The sequence below is a fragment of the Cyprinus carpio genome, chromosome B5, assembly GCF_018340385.1.
Source record: "Cyprinus carpio isolate SPL01 chromosome B5, ASM1834038v1, whole genome shotgun sequence".
NCBI lineage: Eukaryota > Metazoa > Chordata > Actinopteri > Cypriniformes > Cyprinidae > Cyprinus > Cyprinus carpio.
In genome coordinates this window covers 31449249-31469011 of record NC_056601.1, presented here as the reverse complement: position 1 = coordinate 31469011, position 19763 = coordinate 31449249, and the positions used below count along the sequence as shown (strand labels likewise).

At 31.2% G+C, this 19763-nt stretch overlaps 1 long non-coding RNA gene across 3 annotated transcripts in view; it reads left to right on the top strand.

The window, feature by feature from the left end:
- Positions 1 to 19763, top strand: part of LOC122137310 — a 62910-nt gene that overhangs the window by 31331 nt on the left and 11816 nt on the right. For 2 of the 3 annotated variants that reach the window (XR_006154765.1, XR_006154763.1), the window contains 2 exons: positions 8839 to 8961; positions 13247 to 13307. This is a non-coding gene — a long non-coding RNA (uncharacterized LOC122137310). The remainder of the gene's footprint in view (positions 1 to 8838; positions 8962 to 13246; positions 13308 to 19763) is intronic. The other variant, XR_006154764.1, reaches the window with a different exon arrangement.

The following is a 19763-nucleotide window of genomic DNA, read 5'->3' as shown; positions in this document are numbered from 1 at the left end:
AATATAATATAATATAATATAATATAATATAATATAATATAATATAATATAATATAATAATTGCACACAGTGTTTACAATATTTATTGATAAGTTTATTGCTAAATAATCAGAAATGTGCAAATGCAGTATATAATTAAATTTAGAGATAAGTGAGAGTGAATGTAGAAAGGTTTACATATTACTGTTAAAGGTTGTTGTTGTTGTTGTTGTTTTCCATTGAGAAAATGAATGGAATTCTTTTTTTTTTGTATGTATCCTGCTCAGTGTTGGGAAGTAACTAGTTACATAGTTAAATTACATAATTTAATTACAAAATAAATATAAGTGTAATCAGTTACAGTTACTGTTAGTGTTTGTGTGTTTATATTTAAATTGTTTGTTTATGTTTTTTGGTTACATATTAATATTTTTACACACATACAGATTTAATTGATTCCTTTCCTAAATTGCACTGACTGCTCTAAAATATGAGACACCAATGTTTCAGGAGTTTAGGACACAGATTAGGACACATGCTTAGTCGATAACAGTTTTATTTACTCTTTGGATTCATGCATATGCTTTATTTTTTAAGATTAACTGTTTTTTTCCAAGGCATAACTACTGTATGCAAAGATTTGATTTCAAAAACAGTATAATAGTTACTAAACTGTTTCCTGTTACGGTTTTAAATCTGTACTTAACCTCAGAATGGCCTCAAAGTAAGTCTTATTTTGTGGTAGCTGTGCTTTAAAATTAAATTATTATAATCTTAATTCAAGTGAAGGACTAATCAGTGTTGAGTACTGGAAGATTAACCCTGCCTGGTTTATATGTTTGAAAATGATAACAGTTGAAAACCTTAGAAATTTAGAAAATTAATCAAAAGTAATCAAATGTAATCAGTTATATTACTTAAGTAAAGTAATTGAAATAGTTACACTACTTATTATATTTTAGATAGCGTAACTTGTAATCTGTAACCTATTACATTTCCAAAGTAACCTTCCCAACACTGATCGTACTCTGAGCATGCAAAAATGGCAAGAGTTTTCATAAGCTGACAATGTGATGGGTTGACTTTACAGAGTTCTCAGGAGTCAAGAGTGCATTTTTCAGTTCACTGGAAACTAAATTCTTGTTTACATGTTCTCAGGCTGCTACACTGAGGGAGATGAAGTAGTCACTGGATTTTCCAGGAGTTTAAAGGTTCATGGCATGAAATTCTGTTGCATCTGAATATCCCGTAGTTGCTTTTCACCCGCACACTAAGAAATGCAAATTAAAATAAATTGGATAAAGTGCAATTTCTTATTTGTGTAAGAAAAACAGCATCACCCATCAGCACCCTGTTTAAGAATTTACATACTGTCAGGCAGGAGGCAGACAACTGCATCAGTTCCTGTCGAAATCCAGGCTGAGTGCTTTAAAATGGCTGTCAGGTGAGAGAACTAGAGTGCCTCGTTCAGAGCGGTTGAGTCATATCCTATCCGGAGCCGTCACGCATCAGACTGAGAGCGTTCATTAACATGAATAAATTCCTCTGTGCTCATTTCTCCTGCAAGGTCACAAATGTTGTGTCTGCTTTTGAGCAGAAAGCTTTTGTTTTAGCTACAGACTCTCTGGGCTCTCTATCCGGATCCTAATGTGTCCTCTCCTGATATCAACAAGCACCTGGAAAGCGAGTTAAGCCATTTCAGAATTGTATTACAAAAGATCAATTTTCCAATGTCAGTGACATTAGATATTCTTCATGAGTTATTGACGACCTTATCGGGGAAAGTGTTGTGCCATTCTTTGCAGGCTGTTGTACATGAAGTTTATTCAAGCAGCGAAGAGGCATTTGAGTCAATCTGTAACAGCGGCAAGCCTGAGGCGTATAGCTAAGTGCTGATATTGAGCCAGACACCCATAACTCCATCCTTAAAGATATAGTTCACTCAAAAATGTCATTTCTGTCATCATCTCTTCACCCTCATGTCATTCCCAAACCCCAGGACTTTATTTCTTCTGTGGAACACTAAAGGAGAAATTCTGACATCTACTTAGGTGGGTGTCAAGACGTTCAGTGTAGAACAACTTAAATATTGGTCTGTTTGTCACAGAAAGCTGTCACATGAAACTTGGAATATTGCTTGCAAACTGAATGGACCGCTTCTATGTTCTTTTTGAAGCAAATACCGCACCTAGAGTTCGATGTAACTGCATGGAAATGAGGGACCAGGACCAGTAGCCTACAGCTGAAGATCTCTTCTTTCAAATGATTTTACAATGACATGAAGGTGACTAAATGATTTGCATTTTCACTTCACATAATTTTCATTTGTGAGTAAACTAATCCTTTGGCTAAATCACACACTGCTTTTAAATTTGTGTTTAAAAAAATAAAAAAATAAAAAAATAAAAGATCTCTTACACATCATTGAAACTTTTCTAGCATGTGTGTTTGTGTACAGTAAATATGAGGAGCTAAAGTCTGCATGAGATCAAAATGTACAATTTATATTTTGTTTTGTTTAATCCTCTGAAAATTGTCTTGGTAATCTTTAATCAAAATCTGTTCTTTTGCTTCCGCTCCGGAATGGCACTCCTGCTATGATGATGTCAGTTTGATGGCTTGGGCAGAATTTGCTTAACCACGCCCCTCTAACCGTTAGTTTGCTGTAAATGAAAGTAAAATCCTGCGCTCTACTCAATATTTTGTTTCAGGTGGAAATGTGTCACCACACTGAAATAAAGTCGGCAGCAACTTCCGGTTCACATGGACTTTAAGCCCTAAACACACTGCATGATTTTCAGCTGTGCCAGACAAAAGATTGGCATCATGGCTCCTAATCTGTGGTCTTATGTCGTACAGTGAGAAATGTTCAAAGATTGTCGTCGTCACGGTATTGCGACCAAAGATAGCCTACGATGCAGCATGATCATGGCACAGTGTGTTTGCTGGTATGATCCATGTTTAATAAAAATGTGACATGAAATCAACGCGACATGGCACTAACATAACATAAAACTGCTTACCTCAAGCTCTTATCTCTTCCTCTTTCGCTTCTTCCACTTTTTTCAGCACACATAAAAAATACAGCTGCTAAAGTGATCTATTATGCTTTTTTTGTTTACCACTAGTGCACGCTGATGACAATAGATGTCATCATCAGCTGTGTTCACTGTACTTTTAGACACACATGCATATTTCTCTCCTGAATCTGATGTAATGCTTCTATTATTATTATTACTATTATTGATTAATTAATTAATTTGATATTTTTAATCAATATTATGAATGTAGGACTCCTATTTTAGTGGAAGCCTTTTTTAAGTAAAAAATGTCTTGATGAATTTGTTTCTTATAAACATGCAACTTTTGGATTATTGTGATGTTTTTATCAGCTGTTTGGATTCTCATTTTGACGGCACCCATTCACTGCAGAGGAACCATTGGCGAACAAATGGTGTAATGTACAGTAAATTGCTTTAAATCTATTCTGATGAAGAAACAAACTCATCTATATATTGGATTGTCTGTGTTAACAGGGTCCAATGTTGTTTTTACATGAAAACAGAAGTTGAACTATCCCTTTAAGAGTGAAGTGTTTTTTTTTTTTTTTTTTGTATGTTAACATACGAGCTTATATGCCAGTTTAATATACTGCATAAGAGACCACTACAAAAAGCAAACCCTTTAATTCCCTAAATAATTGGGTCTATCATCTGCTTGGGCACCATAGGCCCCACATGGGAGCAACCAGAACTGTAAGTGGCCAAAGGCATGTCTGTGCTCTGTGAGCTCCATCTGCTGCTGTGGCTGGTGCTTTGGTAAGCACTCAAGGACCTACCGCCTACTCAGGGAGAAGCTCCATTCCAGCAAACGCCTTTTGTAGAAACTCGGAGAGTATTGTTTTCCTGCATCTTTGTCTCGCTCCACTAATTTCACAACTGTTCTCAGGGAGCTTTTCATACCATTGTTGTGTTAGGCTGCTCACCAGGGTCCTGAAGGCATGATTCTATGCAAAGCTGCTGCAGAACAATATGTATTGTGAAAAAAATGCACAAATATACTGAAATGAAATAAATGTAAACTAGAAAGGTCTGCAGATGCTATAGCTTCAAGACTTTCAGCTGCACTCGACTGCACTGGCCTCATGGTGTGAAAGCAGTGTTTATTTTAGTGTCACTGAGAGATTAATATTATGATACTATTAAATAATAATAATAATAACCATTATAGATTTTACTGATATTTTGAATAAATTTTAATATTTTCAGTTTTAATGTTTTACTAATTTTGTTGTGTGTTGTTTTCATCCATCTATCCATCCATCCATAGATATTTTAATTAAGGGTATAAATACCCTTAACTTGATATTTAGCTAAAACACCTTTACAGCCTCAAGTCTTTATTGTTTGATGTGACAAGTTTTGCTCATCAGCATTTGCCAATTATCTGCCATTTTTCTCCTCACCTCTTCACTTCTCAAGCTCTGTCAGGTTGGATGGGGGCGGACACACATTTTCAGGTTTCTCCAGAAATATTTGATTGTGTTCAATCCCAGGCTGTGGCTGGGCCACTCAAGGACATTCACAGAACTGTCTATGATTGACTCTTGCTGTGTGTTAAGGATCATTGTCCTGTTTGAAGTTGAGCCTTCTACCCAGTCTGAGGTTCTGAATGCTCTGTCTGGACTAGGTTTTAATTAGGGCTATCTCAATATTTTGGTGCATTAAGCTTTTCTTGACAGATTAAAAATATCAAACTAATTAATTAATAATACTACTACTACTAATAATAAAAGATTCATTACATCAGGTTCAGGAGAGAAATATGCACAGATCAAGCAATGAAAGCGAAATGGATTTTAATGTGAGATGACAACAGAGGATGGACTTTTTCACTGGAGGAAACATTATTATGCATTATGAAGTCAGATTTTGGCCTGAAATAATGCTTTAAAGTTAGAACACCGTTATGATGGATTTGTTTCTTTGAGACATGAAGGTTTCCACTTCACAATATTTAAATTGATGGACTGGAGTGGTTTGGAATACTTATGGATTATTGTGATGTTTTTATAAGATGTTTGGGCTCTCTCTCTCTGACGGCACCCATTCACTACAGCGGATCCATTGGTGAGCAGATTATATAATGCAACATTTCTTGAATCTGTTCTGATGAAGAAACAAACTCATCTTTATCTTTTATGGCCTGAGTACATTTTCATTTTTGGGTGAACTATTCCTTTAAGAACTGTTCAAGAAAAAAAAAAGCCCTTTTTGACAAACCAGGTTCAAGGACATGCAATTGTGAAAGTGAGATGAGGTGTAATAGTGGGACCATCGCTGTAAGGAGTGACCCAGCTCTCTCAGACATGTATGATCAATAACTCTGAGGTCTGAGCCACTTTCAAGTGTTTTAACTTTCCAGGTAGATGGTGTGCTGAATTATGAATGTGTCACACCTCCATGTAGATTAAAAACTGGAAAATTAATACACTTTAGGTCATGTAATCTTTTTTTTTTTCTTCCCTGGCTGAGTTAATGAAACGGAGACAAAACAATCAATTATGGCTACATTGTTTGTCTTTCGGTGTGTCCACATTAATGAGTTTCCAATCTTGTTTCTTACACACTTGCACGCGTATCCTTGACCTCCACCACTGTACTGGTGACTTTTGGGGAAGTATTCCACTTCATATTTGTATTTATTGACCAATGTGAGTCTAATTCCAATTCCAGGACAAATCAATATGTATAGGTACTATATATCGTATCGATTTGTACCAAACAACAAATAGGTGAATCTCACAAAGAAATGTCTGGGTCATTACCTTCAAAATAATAATAATAATAATAATAATACAGTTTCAAAACCATTTTTGAAAATAAAATATAATAATATATATATTATATAATAAAATATTAATTGTAGATATACTATAGCTATAATTAAAAATCAAAACCATTTTAAAATATATATATATATATATATTTATATATATTTATATATATATATATATATATATATATATATATATATATATATATATATATATATATATATATATATATATATATAAAAGTTTCATATATATGTATATATGTATGTATGTATATATATATATTATATATATATATATATATATATATATATATGTATATATATATATATAAGAAACTTTTCTTGATTTCAATTTGATGCACTAAAAATAATGAGAAATACAAATTAACAAAAACTCTATAGACATAATAAAAAAATGTAATACATATGACTAATGATTTCAACAAAAATTAAAAGGAGAATGTAAAATAAAAAATATAAATAAGTTAAAACAATTTATACTAGAAAAACACTGGTTTAAATCATGATTTAAGTTTATGACAATTAAATACATTTTCTCCTAAAATAAAATAATGTGAACAAAAATGTATTTATTTGTGTGTGTTTTTTTTTTTTTTTATTAAAAATCTGGGTGGCACTTTATTTTACAGTCCTGTTCCTCATGTACATACTATGTACTTATTATAGTAATTACAATAACTATGTAATAACTAGGTACTAACCCTGTACCTACCACTAAACCTAATCCTACCCCATGTAGTTACCTTGAATTACCAGAACTTTCTTAGATAACTACACTGTAAGTACACTGTAAGTACATGTAAGTACACATACTGTAAAATAAAGTGCAACCAAAATCTGAATAAAAATTTAAGTATACATATATTTGTACTTAGTTTAATGTATTCTTTTCCATGATATTAATGAGAAAAAGATAATAATAATTTTAAATACTTTTTAAATTAAATATAACAGTTTGTATTTGTTACTCAATTAAAAATGGTATAATTTTTTATTATTATTTTTAATAAATAAAACTCAAATCAAACAAAATAAAAGGGTAAAAAATTTCTTTCTTTTCTAAATTCACATGACACATGAAATAATATTTTTAGGGTTACAGCTCTCCATATGACTAAAGGAAAAGATGAATTAATATTTTTCATAAGCTTGTGAGGCAGTATAGTGAAATTGCCTTTTCTCCAGGGAGCTCTTCAATCATGGCCGACTCACACTCACAACAGGTTCCTCTCTGGCCAGACAGAGGAATAATGTGTGCATGTGTTTGTTTGCTTTGAAGGCTGATGGTCAAAGAGAAATTATAGTGCACTGGGAAAGATGAATGATCTCTTTTCTGAGTTATAGGCCCTCCAATGCGTTGAGTAAGCGCAAATAGACAAAATGAAAGTTTCTAGTTGGGAAGTCGAAGTGATGTGTGAACAACCAGAGGACAGAAACATGTTTGTGGAGGTTACAGTACACGTCAAACTCTCCAATTACACTGTATTCATACTTACAATCACCTGGAAGATTTCTGGTTTTCTGATTTATCTTTCTTGTTTCATGCAGTTTCTAAATTTACAAAAAGTGTGAACTGAATGTAATGTTTTTGGACACTTAATTGCATGTTTTCAATTAAATGAAAATAGATTATAATTGGAATTTATATTTAAAATGAGGGTAAAATGAGGGTGAAAAAAATAAATAAAAGTTTTGACCCATTTTGACCCATCTTCATATGCAATTCCATCTCCATAATGGCTAAATGTGAATGTTATGTACTGTAATAGTGCAAACAATTAATTGTGCATGACAAATAACAATTAAATGTAATATTTAGTGTTAGGTATTTGTTAAATCTCAACTTTTAGCCTCACAAATAAATGGATAATCCACAAAAGTGTTGTTATTTCAGCAGTATGTGAAGCAGTAGTGCCTAGCTAGTGGAATGAATGCTGTGAGAGGGCGACTTTATGCAGTCTGTGTCATTAATTATATATATGGCTCATCTTTAAGATGCTTCCCCATGTCTGATTGACCAGAGCCACCGGTAATGACAGCTGAGGTCACTGTATCGACTTCTGCCTCTATCCCGCCGTGCATTGATATTCCCAAAAGCCCTCTGGCATTTTAAAGTTATTCTGATTGATTCGCTTCACCATTTTATATGTTGTGGTTATTATTCCATAGTAGGTTCTGGGAAAGAGAAAGAACAGGAGAAAGAGAAAATATAAAAGGAGAGAGAGAGGTGCAGGAAACACAAGTGTAACCATGTTTAGACCAGGGCTTCTTCTGTCTTTTTATTTTTATTTTTTTTTGTCATACTGCTCTTTGAAACTAGTAAAACTTTATAAAACTTGAACAACTTTTGTATCTATTATTATCTATTAGTATTGCTGCTGAAAATACCTTTACAGTATTCATTAAGCAGAGGCTTTTGTCCAAAGCAAGAAAGTGAACACCAAGGAGCAAGCAATATTAGCAATGATGCTATGTTTTTATTAATTATCACTGTTTTTCTGAAAAAAAAAAAGAGAAAAAAGTTTTTATTTAATTATGGATGTGATTTTTTTTTTGGTATATATATTTATATATATATATATATATATATATATATATATATATATATATATATACAGTATGCAAAAAATTTTTTAATAATAGATAATTCCTTTTAAAGTATATATATATATAATGTGTGTGTGTGTTATTTTATTTAATCCATTTATACAACACATAATTTCATATTTCATTATTTCATGTTTTTTAATTGTTTTTTTTATTAAAGGATAAAACGAAATTGCTTGTAGATTTCATCAATTACAAAGAAATGGTAGTGACAATAAGTAGAAAAACTGAAATGCCGGAATGGAGTAACTTTTTCCTTTAAAATGATTCCAAGCCTTTTAAAGCTATACAATAGCTTTGTGTGATGAACAGACCAAAATATAAGCTGTGCTTCATTAATAATCTGTACCTTTCCCTGCCAAATCTCATGTGCATGTGTTATTTTACCTTTAGATGCATTGCGGCAGGTTTGATTTCATTGACATGGTTCTGACATGTGAAAGACGCAGTTGTGATGTGAAAGCTACTGCAAAGGAGAAGATCAATACTTCAGAAGACTAGCACACGAGTCACATGGTGAGTCATCTGGCTCCCTTTACAGAGACTGAAACTCTGCATTTGCGTTCACATAAAAGAGCTGACATTGAGTCTAATTAAGCCTTATTGGCAAACAAAGAACTCAAATGTTTGCGTTTTCATCTGAGAAAGCGTTCGGTTCATGACAGAGATGATTCAAACCATTAAACCATTTCTGTTTTCTTTTCTCTCATCCTGATTTCTCTCTTTGCCCGTCTTTTTAAAGGCGATCAAGTGCCACAGCAAAAAAGCCTTTTTAAAGAAAGTTGTCAGGAGATTCTATCTCACAAGAACCAGCATCCCCGAAAAAAAAGGCTTTGCAGAGCTCTTCAAAGTTGGCTCGTAAACTCATTCGTGCCACTGCGCTGATAACATGTGGATTTAGGGATGTAATTTGATATTTTCACTTGACTTCTGATCTGGAACAGACTTCTAACTCGACAGAGCGCCTCCTCTCTCCCTTTTCAACCTCTCTTTTCAAAATAAACAGCTGATGTAATTCAACAAGTCTTAAGTAATCTCCAAAAATGGTGTTTTTTATTTAAGCCCAGTGGCGGGGTTATCGCTGATTCATAGATGGGGCGGCAGCGAAGTGCATCTTCAATTTAGTTGCTTTGAATTGGCTAGCCATTGGAGATCATTTTCAGGCTAATGTTGTTCTTCCTGGATCTGATGGCTGTAAATTGCTCAGAGGCAGAGATGGTTATCACCCCAGAACCTCCCCAGGGGACAAAAGACACAGGGCTGGTCGTGATGGTTAAATTATATACAGCACTGACTTGTTCGCATTGCGAAAGGATAATTTGGCTGTGGAAATGGCACTTGTGTGGAGCCGGGAAGTTGAAGTGCTTCACGCGGGAAAAAACCAACAAAACAAAAACAAAAACAAACTAGGGCTGGGTCATAGGTCAGAGGAGATTTGTGTGATTTTTCCATGACTTTTCCAGTCGTTCAAATCAGTTACTTTAGTATTATTAATATAATTTTATTGTTTTGGCTAATATTTTGAATTACATTTTATTTTTATATTTTCTGTTTTCACCTTAATTTTTTTGTGCTTTTGTCAGCTGTAATGTCCATATAGTTTTTATGATTATTATTATTATATATTTTTTAGTTTGTTTAGTTTAACTTATTTCAGTACTTCAATTTAAACTAAACAAAAATGAAAAAAAAGTGACCACAACAACTTTTTAAACTACTTTTAATGTTTTTTTGTTTTTTTGTTTTTTTTTTTAGTAAAGAAAATGTTTTTAGTTTTAGTTAACTATAATTAGGCAGATACAGATTATACATGTTTTAAAATTATTTTAAACTGATTACATTCACAAAAAGCAATATCTGCCCAATTAAATTTTTAAAGTTGAACAACAGTTTTTTTTTTTCTTCAGATTCTGCATTTTTTATTCTGCATTTATTTAATTAATTATTATTAATAATAAAATATTGTAAAAAAAAATTAGAGAACTGCTTTCTTTTTTAAAAATGCTAAGATATAATTCATGTCTGTGATACAATGCTGAATTTTCATCTCCATTACTCCAGTCTTCAGTGTCACATGATCTTTCAGAAATCATTCTAATATGATGATTCTAATATGTTGAGAAACATTTCTTATTATCAATTATGAAAACAGTTATGCTGCTTTTTATTTTTGTGGTACTTATTATTTTCTAGAATCTTTGATGAGTAGAAAGTTAACAGCATTTAATTTTAAATCTAAAATGCTTTTCATAGTTGTAAATAAGAAATGAAGACATGCTATTTCAGTCTTGCTACTTCATAAAATAAATAATACTTTAAAATATAAGCAAAATATTATGATGAGTTCAGAAACCATTTCCAACAATGTTTCCTAAGAGTTTCTGACCTTCAATGTGAAGCACCTTAATATTTTGTTAGTATTTTTGTGTACAAATCCCTCTGAACTCACCACTCAGAGACAAATGCCTGCTTCCTTGTGTTGATGTCACTGGAGAGTTTTGGCTCCGACTGCTACTTATTGTGCATTATTTAGATTCCTGCCTTACCATTTGCTCTTGTCCCCTGAGAGTTACAAGGCTGCTTCACATTGGACTCGGTTTGAGTGACAGATGATGGCAGGCCAGGCTTGAACCGCTGCAGCAGGGAATCATGGGAGAGAAGGGCAGCACAAGAACTGTGGTCTAGCAAAGAGGGAGCTTCAAACAGCATGAGAGCTGTGTGACTGGGCCTGTGTTTAATGTAGGAATTAATGCATGCTTGGGCTGGTCTCACTCCAGTACGTGACTGGCATATTGTCCCCCGCTGTCTGTCAAAGACACACAAGGACCTGCACATCTGAAAATGCGGAAAGGAGGAGGCACCTTGGAAATCACAACTGGAATGTTAACTTTGCAGACCAGGTGGAAGTTCTTTGGGTTATAATACATGCAAAAGGTGTCGCCTGAAAAATGCTTCACTTGAGAAACATTCTCAATAAACCTTCATGTTTTTTTTATTTATTTATTTATTTTTTTTAATAATTTGCTTTCATGTAAAATTACATTTATTTTGATAAATGTATGGATGCCTTTGATTGATTGGTATAAATTATTTGTGGATTTTTGCAGTTGACTGTTGACAATTATCAGATTTTTTTTGTTCATATTAGATTAATATAATATGTAATATAATGACTATATGATAACAATATAATACAATAACATTAAATTATATATAAATATTTAATATTATTGTTATCTTTTGCTATCTATCTATCTATCTATCTATCTATCTATCTAGTATATTTGTGTTTTTATTACAAAAATATAAAATATTTATATATTCTAAAATATGTTATTATATTATTATTATATTGTCATTATTATACATATTTGATAATTAGTGGGTGTTTGCAGTTGATTGACAATTGGTGGATAATTTTGATTTTGTTAATATAATAATAATATAATATTTATTATATAAATAGTGCATTCTGATGATTAAATATTATGAGGACTAAACCTTTTTTTTTTGGAATAACATGCACTGATGAATCATGCAAAGTAAGACCAAGAAAAATACATTTGATTTCATATTGAGAATGAATGAATGATGTTATATAAAATATTATTTTGATGATTAAATAATGTGAATCATGCACAAAACCAGAAAAGTGTGTGTGTGTGTGTGTGTGTGTGTGTGTGTGTGTGTGTGTGTGTGTGTGTGATATTCATTTCAATCATTTGATATTTCTTGTGTGCATGTCTTTGAGACAAATACAAACTCCTGGCATATTCAACTGCCTAGATGTCGTGCAACTTGTTGTTTTTGCTCCCTTGACAAAACTGCCATTATGAATATCAGAAGAGCTATATGCACCAATAACTTCTATTAGTTCTGCATGTTTACGTTCAAGAAGAAAAGAGAAGATAATTAAAACTGTAAAGGAGAGAGTAAATTGAAACAGCTGGAGGTCGCTGCTCCAGTCACTGTTGCCCGTCTCTCAGAGCTATACCATATAAAAATGGTGTGGATAAAAAGATCATTTCCACACGTATGCAACAATTATTTGACTCCCAACACGAGTACTGAGCTAATTTTGCCCCAGCAGGCACAGACTGGTGATCCAATGCAGTACAGCATGCCTTTGAAGTTTTCTGAGTGTGCTTATTAGTGGACTCTGCTAAGGTGCTTTGCGGATAAATGTTACCCAAAATCAAAAGAACATGAGAAAATAATAAAATATATTTTATTATAAAATAAAAATAAATAAAGCCTATTGCTGCAGATTTTTTCAATGTGACATTGACCCCAAATTTTCTACATATCAGTGTTATTTTAGTATCACTGATGTACTGTTATAGTTTTTACAAATACAGTATATATTTGAAAATATTTACATGTATATACATTTATATATTTATATTATTATACTTTATATTATATATAAATATATTTAGTATATAAAATAACATTTTTCTTAAATATATACATACATGTGTTTGTATGTTTGTATTTATGCATAGTAAATATACAGTATAAACAATATACAGTATATATGTATTTTTAGTTATTTTTAAAATAATTTTAGTTAAATATAATATCACTGATATTTTCTCATTATGTAATATTTAAACTGTTTTATTTCATCTAATTTATGCAGAATTAAGAATTTGAAATAATCTATTAAAATTTATTTATTTATTTATTTATTTATTTTTGGCTGAAATATAGTAAATAGTGAATAGTAAATGTGTTTTAAATGTGTTACGAAAACAATTCAATAATCCAATTTTATTTTGTCTTTCCTTTCTATTTTTAGGTGAAATTTGACCTGGTTATGGTGAGATTTACCCTTACTGACACTTCTTGCTGAAATTGTAGTAAGTGTAATTTCTTCTTGTTCTTATTTTTTTGTGCTTCATTCAGCTTGTTGCAGATGCTCCATACAATTACTGAACAGAAAATCCATTCATCCATCTCACAACATGCTTAAAATAATGTATGACAGATACGATACAATAAGAACAACGCTGACAAATAAAGCAGACTATGAGAATCAATCAAACTGCTCTCGAAAAGCATATTGCATTGGTTCAGTGATAGTTCCATCCCTGTACGCAACCTATTTTTGACTTTGTTTGCTGTGATTTGATCTGTGTCCAGTTTTATAAACCCTTGTGTGGTGATAAGAATATGGGCTGGTTTACAGACACCACCCTCAAATCAGTGGAAAGGCCAGCGTGGGGATTGATGCTATCATCTTTAGCCATCTTCGAGATATTTGTGGCTCTGTGCAAAAAATGCCCCTCTCTCTGTATGACCCTCCACACACCCCAGCCACCCCCCCCCCACCCCCGGGGCCCACCGCTTTTCTTGTGGATCCCATAGAAAAGGAACTTCAGATCTGCTTTGCACTCAAAGCGTTCGCCTCAAGCACTGGAATAAAAGCTTGACACCTCAATCAAATGTTGTTTCAGTCAAGAAAAAGTAAACTTTTACGTTGCAAAGAGAATACATCCATTTAGTAATCCAAGTCAATGCCAAGTAACCGCACCTGAGCATTGTTTATGATTAGTTTTGTGGTAATGATAATGTGTCAACCTAAAATAAATAAATAAATAAAAATTAAAACTATATATATATAAAAATACATTAAAAAACTGTACTACTGTAATAAACTGTTAATGTAATTGTTCCAACTATTACAAGAAATTAAGAATAAGAATTATTATTATTATTACTATTATTATTTTTCTTTTTAAAACCATGAAACTTTTTTCAGAATTCTTTGATGCAAAGAATATGTAAAAAAGCAGCATTTATTTGAAATATATTGTTTTGTAACAATATATTTAAATGTACAGTATATATATATATATATATATATATATATATATATATATATATATTATATATATATATATATAAATATGCTCTCTCTCTCTCTATATATATATATATATATAATATATATATATACACACACACACAAAATGTACAAAACTGAATTTTATAAAGTCAATATTTTTTGGTTTGTCTATTTTAATACTTTCTGAAGTCTCTTTTGAGAAAATGAATGGGAAAAATGGATCCGAAACCAACAATGTGGAAAAGAATGGTCAGTTGCTGTTGCGCTTTATTCTGAGCCATTCTTTTCTTTTGTGTGTACATGCATTCAACTTCTCATGCAGTACGTTTAGCAACAATAAGTGGCTTACATTCATAATAGGCGCTTCAAACAGCTCACATTTCTCATCTACTTTTGAGAAGTGTAGTGTAAACGATTGCATATCGTTCCTGAATGACTACAATTGGCAATCATAAGTATTCAGCACTGAGCCGCACTCGCTGATGTATGGTGGGGAAATAAGCAGTGTGCTTTGATGCTGTCAGAGCTGGATTGCATCATGAAGAAGGAGCTGCAAGCTCTCTAGGTGTACCTGATGTATAATCAGACCCCTGATGTTTAGTTTCTTAATTAGTCTTCAGATTTAAAAACTAAGACTGGAGGGGATGTTTGATTTTGCAGACTTGATTTTATGAGTCTCTCAAATTAACTAAACAACAACAGACAGATGCTGAGGTATTAAATGGGCTATTTTCTATAATTTAATGTTATTTTTAAAAGTCAGTTTACTCTGTTAACATGGAAGGTTATTTCTGTTAAGGAATAAAAAGTAAAAAAGTAATTGACTTTTTAAAATTAAAAGGACTTTTTTTATCTCATGATTCTAATTTTTAGAATTGTGAGGAAAAAAGTCAGAACTGTGAGATATAAACTCAGAGTTCTGACTTTGTACTTGCAATTCCAAGTTTGCATTTTGCTATTATGATTTTTTTTTCTGCTGACATTTTAGTTTACACTTTGATGCAAAAAGGTTTTTTTTTCTTCTTTTTTTTTTTCTTTTCTGCCATGGAATAAAAAATAAAAAAGGTAATTGCAACTTTTTATCTCACAATTCTGACTTTTTTTCTTGCAATTACATATTTATATCTTACAGTTAATTTTTTTTTTTTTTTTAATGTTTTGAAAAATAAAAAAGGTTTCTTAATTTCGGTCGATACAATATAACTTCCAATCAATCGTTTATGAACAATTAAAAAAAGCCTCGTAAAAAAACTACCAAAAATGCCCACAACAGATCTCTGTTCATACAAACTTATAAAAAATGTATTTGCCAAGTCTATGACACCTCATTTAAAACCATATAATATTTTAGAAGAAAAAAAAAAAAAACAGCACAAATAAGTTAATGTTCAAACCTTTTTTTGTTGTTGTTGTTGTTGTTGTATTTAGCCTTCATTTAAACAATAAATGTGAAATCACTGTCAAAAATAATTCATCTCAGACTCAACAGCTCCTAATTAATATTAATATCTTTAACTTCAAACTATAGGCTAATATACACTTCCAGTCAAAAGTTTTTGAACAGTAAGATTTTTTATGTTTTTAACGCATATCTTCTGCTCACCAAGCCTACATTTATTTGATCCAAAATACAGCAAGAACAGTAACATTTTGAAATATTTTTACTATTTAAAATAACTTATATTTGGAAATATTTTAGAATGTAATTTATTCCTGTGATTTCAAAGCTATATTTTTAGCGTCATTACTCCAGACACATGATCCTTCAGAAATCATTCTTATATTCTGATTCATGATGCTGCTCAAAAAAATAATTTATTATCATGTTAAAAACAGCTCATTAGATTTTTTCAGGTTTATTTGATGAATTGAATGTTCAGAAGAACAGCATTTATCTGAAATAGAAATTGTAACATTATAAATGTCTTTATAATCACTTTTGATCAATTTAAAGCATCCTTACTAAATAAAAATTTCTATAATTTCTTTCCAAAGAATGAAAGAAAGAAAGAAAGAAAGAAAGAAAGAAAGAAAGAAAGAAATCATACTGACTCAAAGCTTTTGAATGGAATAGTGTATAATGTTACAAAAGCTTTTTATTTCAGATAAATGCTGATCTTTGGATCTTTCTATTCATCAAAGAATCCTGAGGAAAAAAAAAATCAAATGTACTCAACTGTTTTAAATATTGATAATCGGCAATTATTTATTGAATTTTATTTTGGTTAAAGAATCCTGTTAAGACTGGAGTAATGATGCTGAAAATTCAGCTTTGATCTCAGCTTTGAACCCATCCAAAGTGCACACACACAGCAGTGAACACACACACAGAGCAGTGGGCAGCCATTTATGCTGCGGCGCCCGGGGAGCAGTTGGGGGTTCGTTGCCTTGCTCAAGGGAACCTCAGTCGTAGTATTGCTGGCCTGAGACTTGAACCCACAACCTTAGGGTTAGGAGTCAAACTCTCTAGCCATTAGGCCACAACTTCCTGCAGTGGAACCAGTGGTTTCTCTAGTAACGGCTGTAATCAAAGCAGCTCCGCTTATGAATGCTTCTTTATCAGATAAAATGAAAATGCCATGGAAACTTTTCTGAAGACAGTCGGTTCCCCTAGGATATACATTCATATAAAACGCCTGCGACGTGTTTTGATTTTGAAACGTGCAGTGCTCATGTTTATTCACGAAGTCAAACACCACAAATAAATCAATGTATGGGAAATACTGCTAATGTATATCGAAATAAATGTGCTTAAAAATCATATCACCGTTACTGAAAAAAAAAAAAATCACGATACATATTGATATTGAATTATTGTCCAGCCCTACTTACAGTTCCGACTTTTCTTCTCAGAATTACAAATTTATATCTCACAGTTGCAATTCTGAGTTTATATCTTGCGATTCAGATTTTTTTTTTCCCTCAGAATTTTGAGTTTACATCTCAGAATTTTTTTGTGAGATTTATTTTCTTTTTCTTTTTCCAGGAGCATACAGTATATCTCACAATTGCAGTTTATATCTTGCACTTCTTTATTCTTCAGTTTGTTTTCTGGATTTTGAGTTTACGTTTCACAATGTTTTTTACATTTTACTTTATTGTTATTATTATTTGTGATGCAGAATTTCATTATTATTATTTTTATTATTTTTTGTTTGTTTTTGTTTTTGTGTGTGTGTCCACCATGGAATGAAAAAAATATATTTGTGACTGTTTATCTACAATTCTAACACCCCCCACCCCCCATTTGCATCTTTATAATAATAACAAGTTTATATCTTAAAATTTTAATTCTGAGAGCATATCTTTTTTTTTTTTGCAATTTTTTTCTGACAATTTTGACTTTTCATCTCATACTTTTCTCCTCTGTTTATTACGTGCAATTCTCAGTTTATATCTAGAAAAATGTCAATTGTTAAATGTAAATTTAGAATTGCAAAAAAATTGTATAAAACTTATTTATTTTTTTTTCCATTTTGTGGCAGAAACAAACTTCCTTTAGCCCGCTAGCCAAACAGTGGTAAATTAAACCCACTCAGTGACTCTATAAATTAAAAAAGCTATTTGCACCGCTGTATCTTTCAGACAGCTGGTGATATGTCCCTTTAAATGAGAGCGAGTGAGATTTGGAACCAGAAGATTGCTGGCTCAACATGACACAATTGCGGTTCATGAGGTGAATTTCAGCAGGCAGAAACTATTAAATTACCATCAGTGTGAGAATGCTTGCTGAGGTCCCTGTAAGTGAACCATTTAGCAGCTACAAATGCCAAAAATCCAATTAGCATGAACTAATACAGAATACACAACAGCATTATTAAAGGTTACACGTCAAATGTGTTTAAAATCGATCATAAAATGTGACTCCAAACACCTCAGGTGTGGTAAGTAATTTACTCGGCTCAAAAGGCCACCAATGATAATTGGCACTTTGTCCCAAATAGTTTTTCAGTTCAGTTGTGAGATACTCTCCTCACCTTTTCTGTTATTTGTGTCCATCCAGATTGAAAAATGACTGAAATTTGCAGTCGTGTATTGTCTGAACAGGTGTGTGTTCTCACATTATCAGTCAGACTGTTATTTTAAATTTTAAATATTAAGATGATTGCCACATTTATTACCATTAGAAATAAACTACTCTCTTTGAATCAGACTGTATCTGACATGTATCTGTCGTGGTTATAAATTTTCCTTCATATTATTTTGGTTGTCTACAGTACAGACATGAATTTACAGTTCCTTCAGCCTGAGGCATATTCATTTCACTTTTGTTATGAAAGGGCTTTTACATTTTTAAAAACAAACAAGCAAGTCCCGTCCATATTTAAAAAAAATACTCAAAAGTAACGTAACTCAAAGTAACACATTACTTTCCATAAAAAGTAACTTAACGTAACATAATTAGTTACTTTTTTAGGGAGTAGCGCGAAAAAGTAATGCAAAAGCCCCAACACTAGTTTAACTCATCTAGATTTCTCTTAAGTGTTGCAATAGCTCAGCTGTTTTGCAGAGTAAAATAAATTTGATTTAAAAAAGCAGCAATATTGTGAAATATTATTCCAATAAAAACTGTTTTCTATTTGAATATATATTCAAATGTATATTTAAAAAATATAAAAAGTTAGAAATAGAAAGTTCAAAAGAACAGCATTTATCTGAAATTTAATTGTTTTTATCACATTATAAATGTTATTATAAATAAATTATAAATGTTTTTTTTTTGTTGTTTTGTTTTTGCATCATTTTAATTGTCCTTGCTGAATAAAAGTATTTAATTTTTTTTTTAATTTTTTTAAAAATAATATATATATATATATTTTAATTGTCCTTGCTGAATAAAAGTATTTATATATATATATATATATATATATATATATATATATATATAAATATATATATATATTTTAAAATTTAAATTCTGAGAGCATATCTTTTTTTTTAATTTAATTTTTTTTTGCAATTTTGCAATTTTGAGTTTATATCTGAAAATTTTGACTTTTCATCTCATACATTTCTCCTTTGTTTATTACTTGCAATTCTCAGTTTATATCTAGAAAAATGTCAAAATTCTTAATTGTAAATTTAGAATTGCAAAAAAGTCTGAATTGTATAAAAAGGTTTTTTATTTTATTTTATTATTTTTTTTTTTCTCCATCTTGTGGCAGAAACAAACTTCCTTTAGCCCGCTAGCCAAACAGTGGTAAATTAAACCCACTCAGTGACTCTATGAATTAAAAAAGCTATTTGCACCGCTGTATTTTTTTAATTGTCCTTGCTGAATAAAAGTATTTACAAAAATTTCAAATTTTATAAAATTTTATGTATATATAATATATATAATATATATATAATATTATATATATATATATATATATATATATATATATATATATATATATATATATATATATATATATATATATATATATAACTTTTGAATTGTAATGCTAATATAATATAATATAAT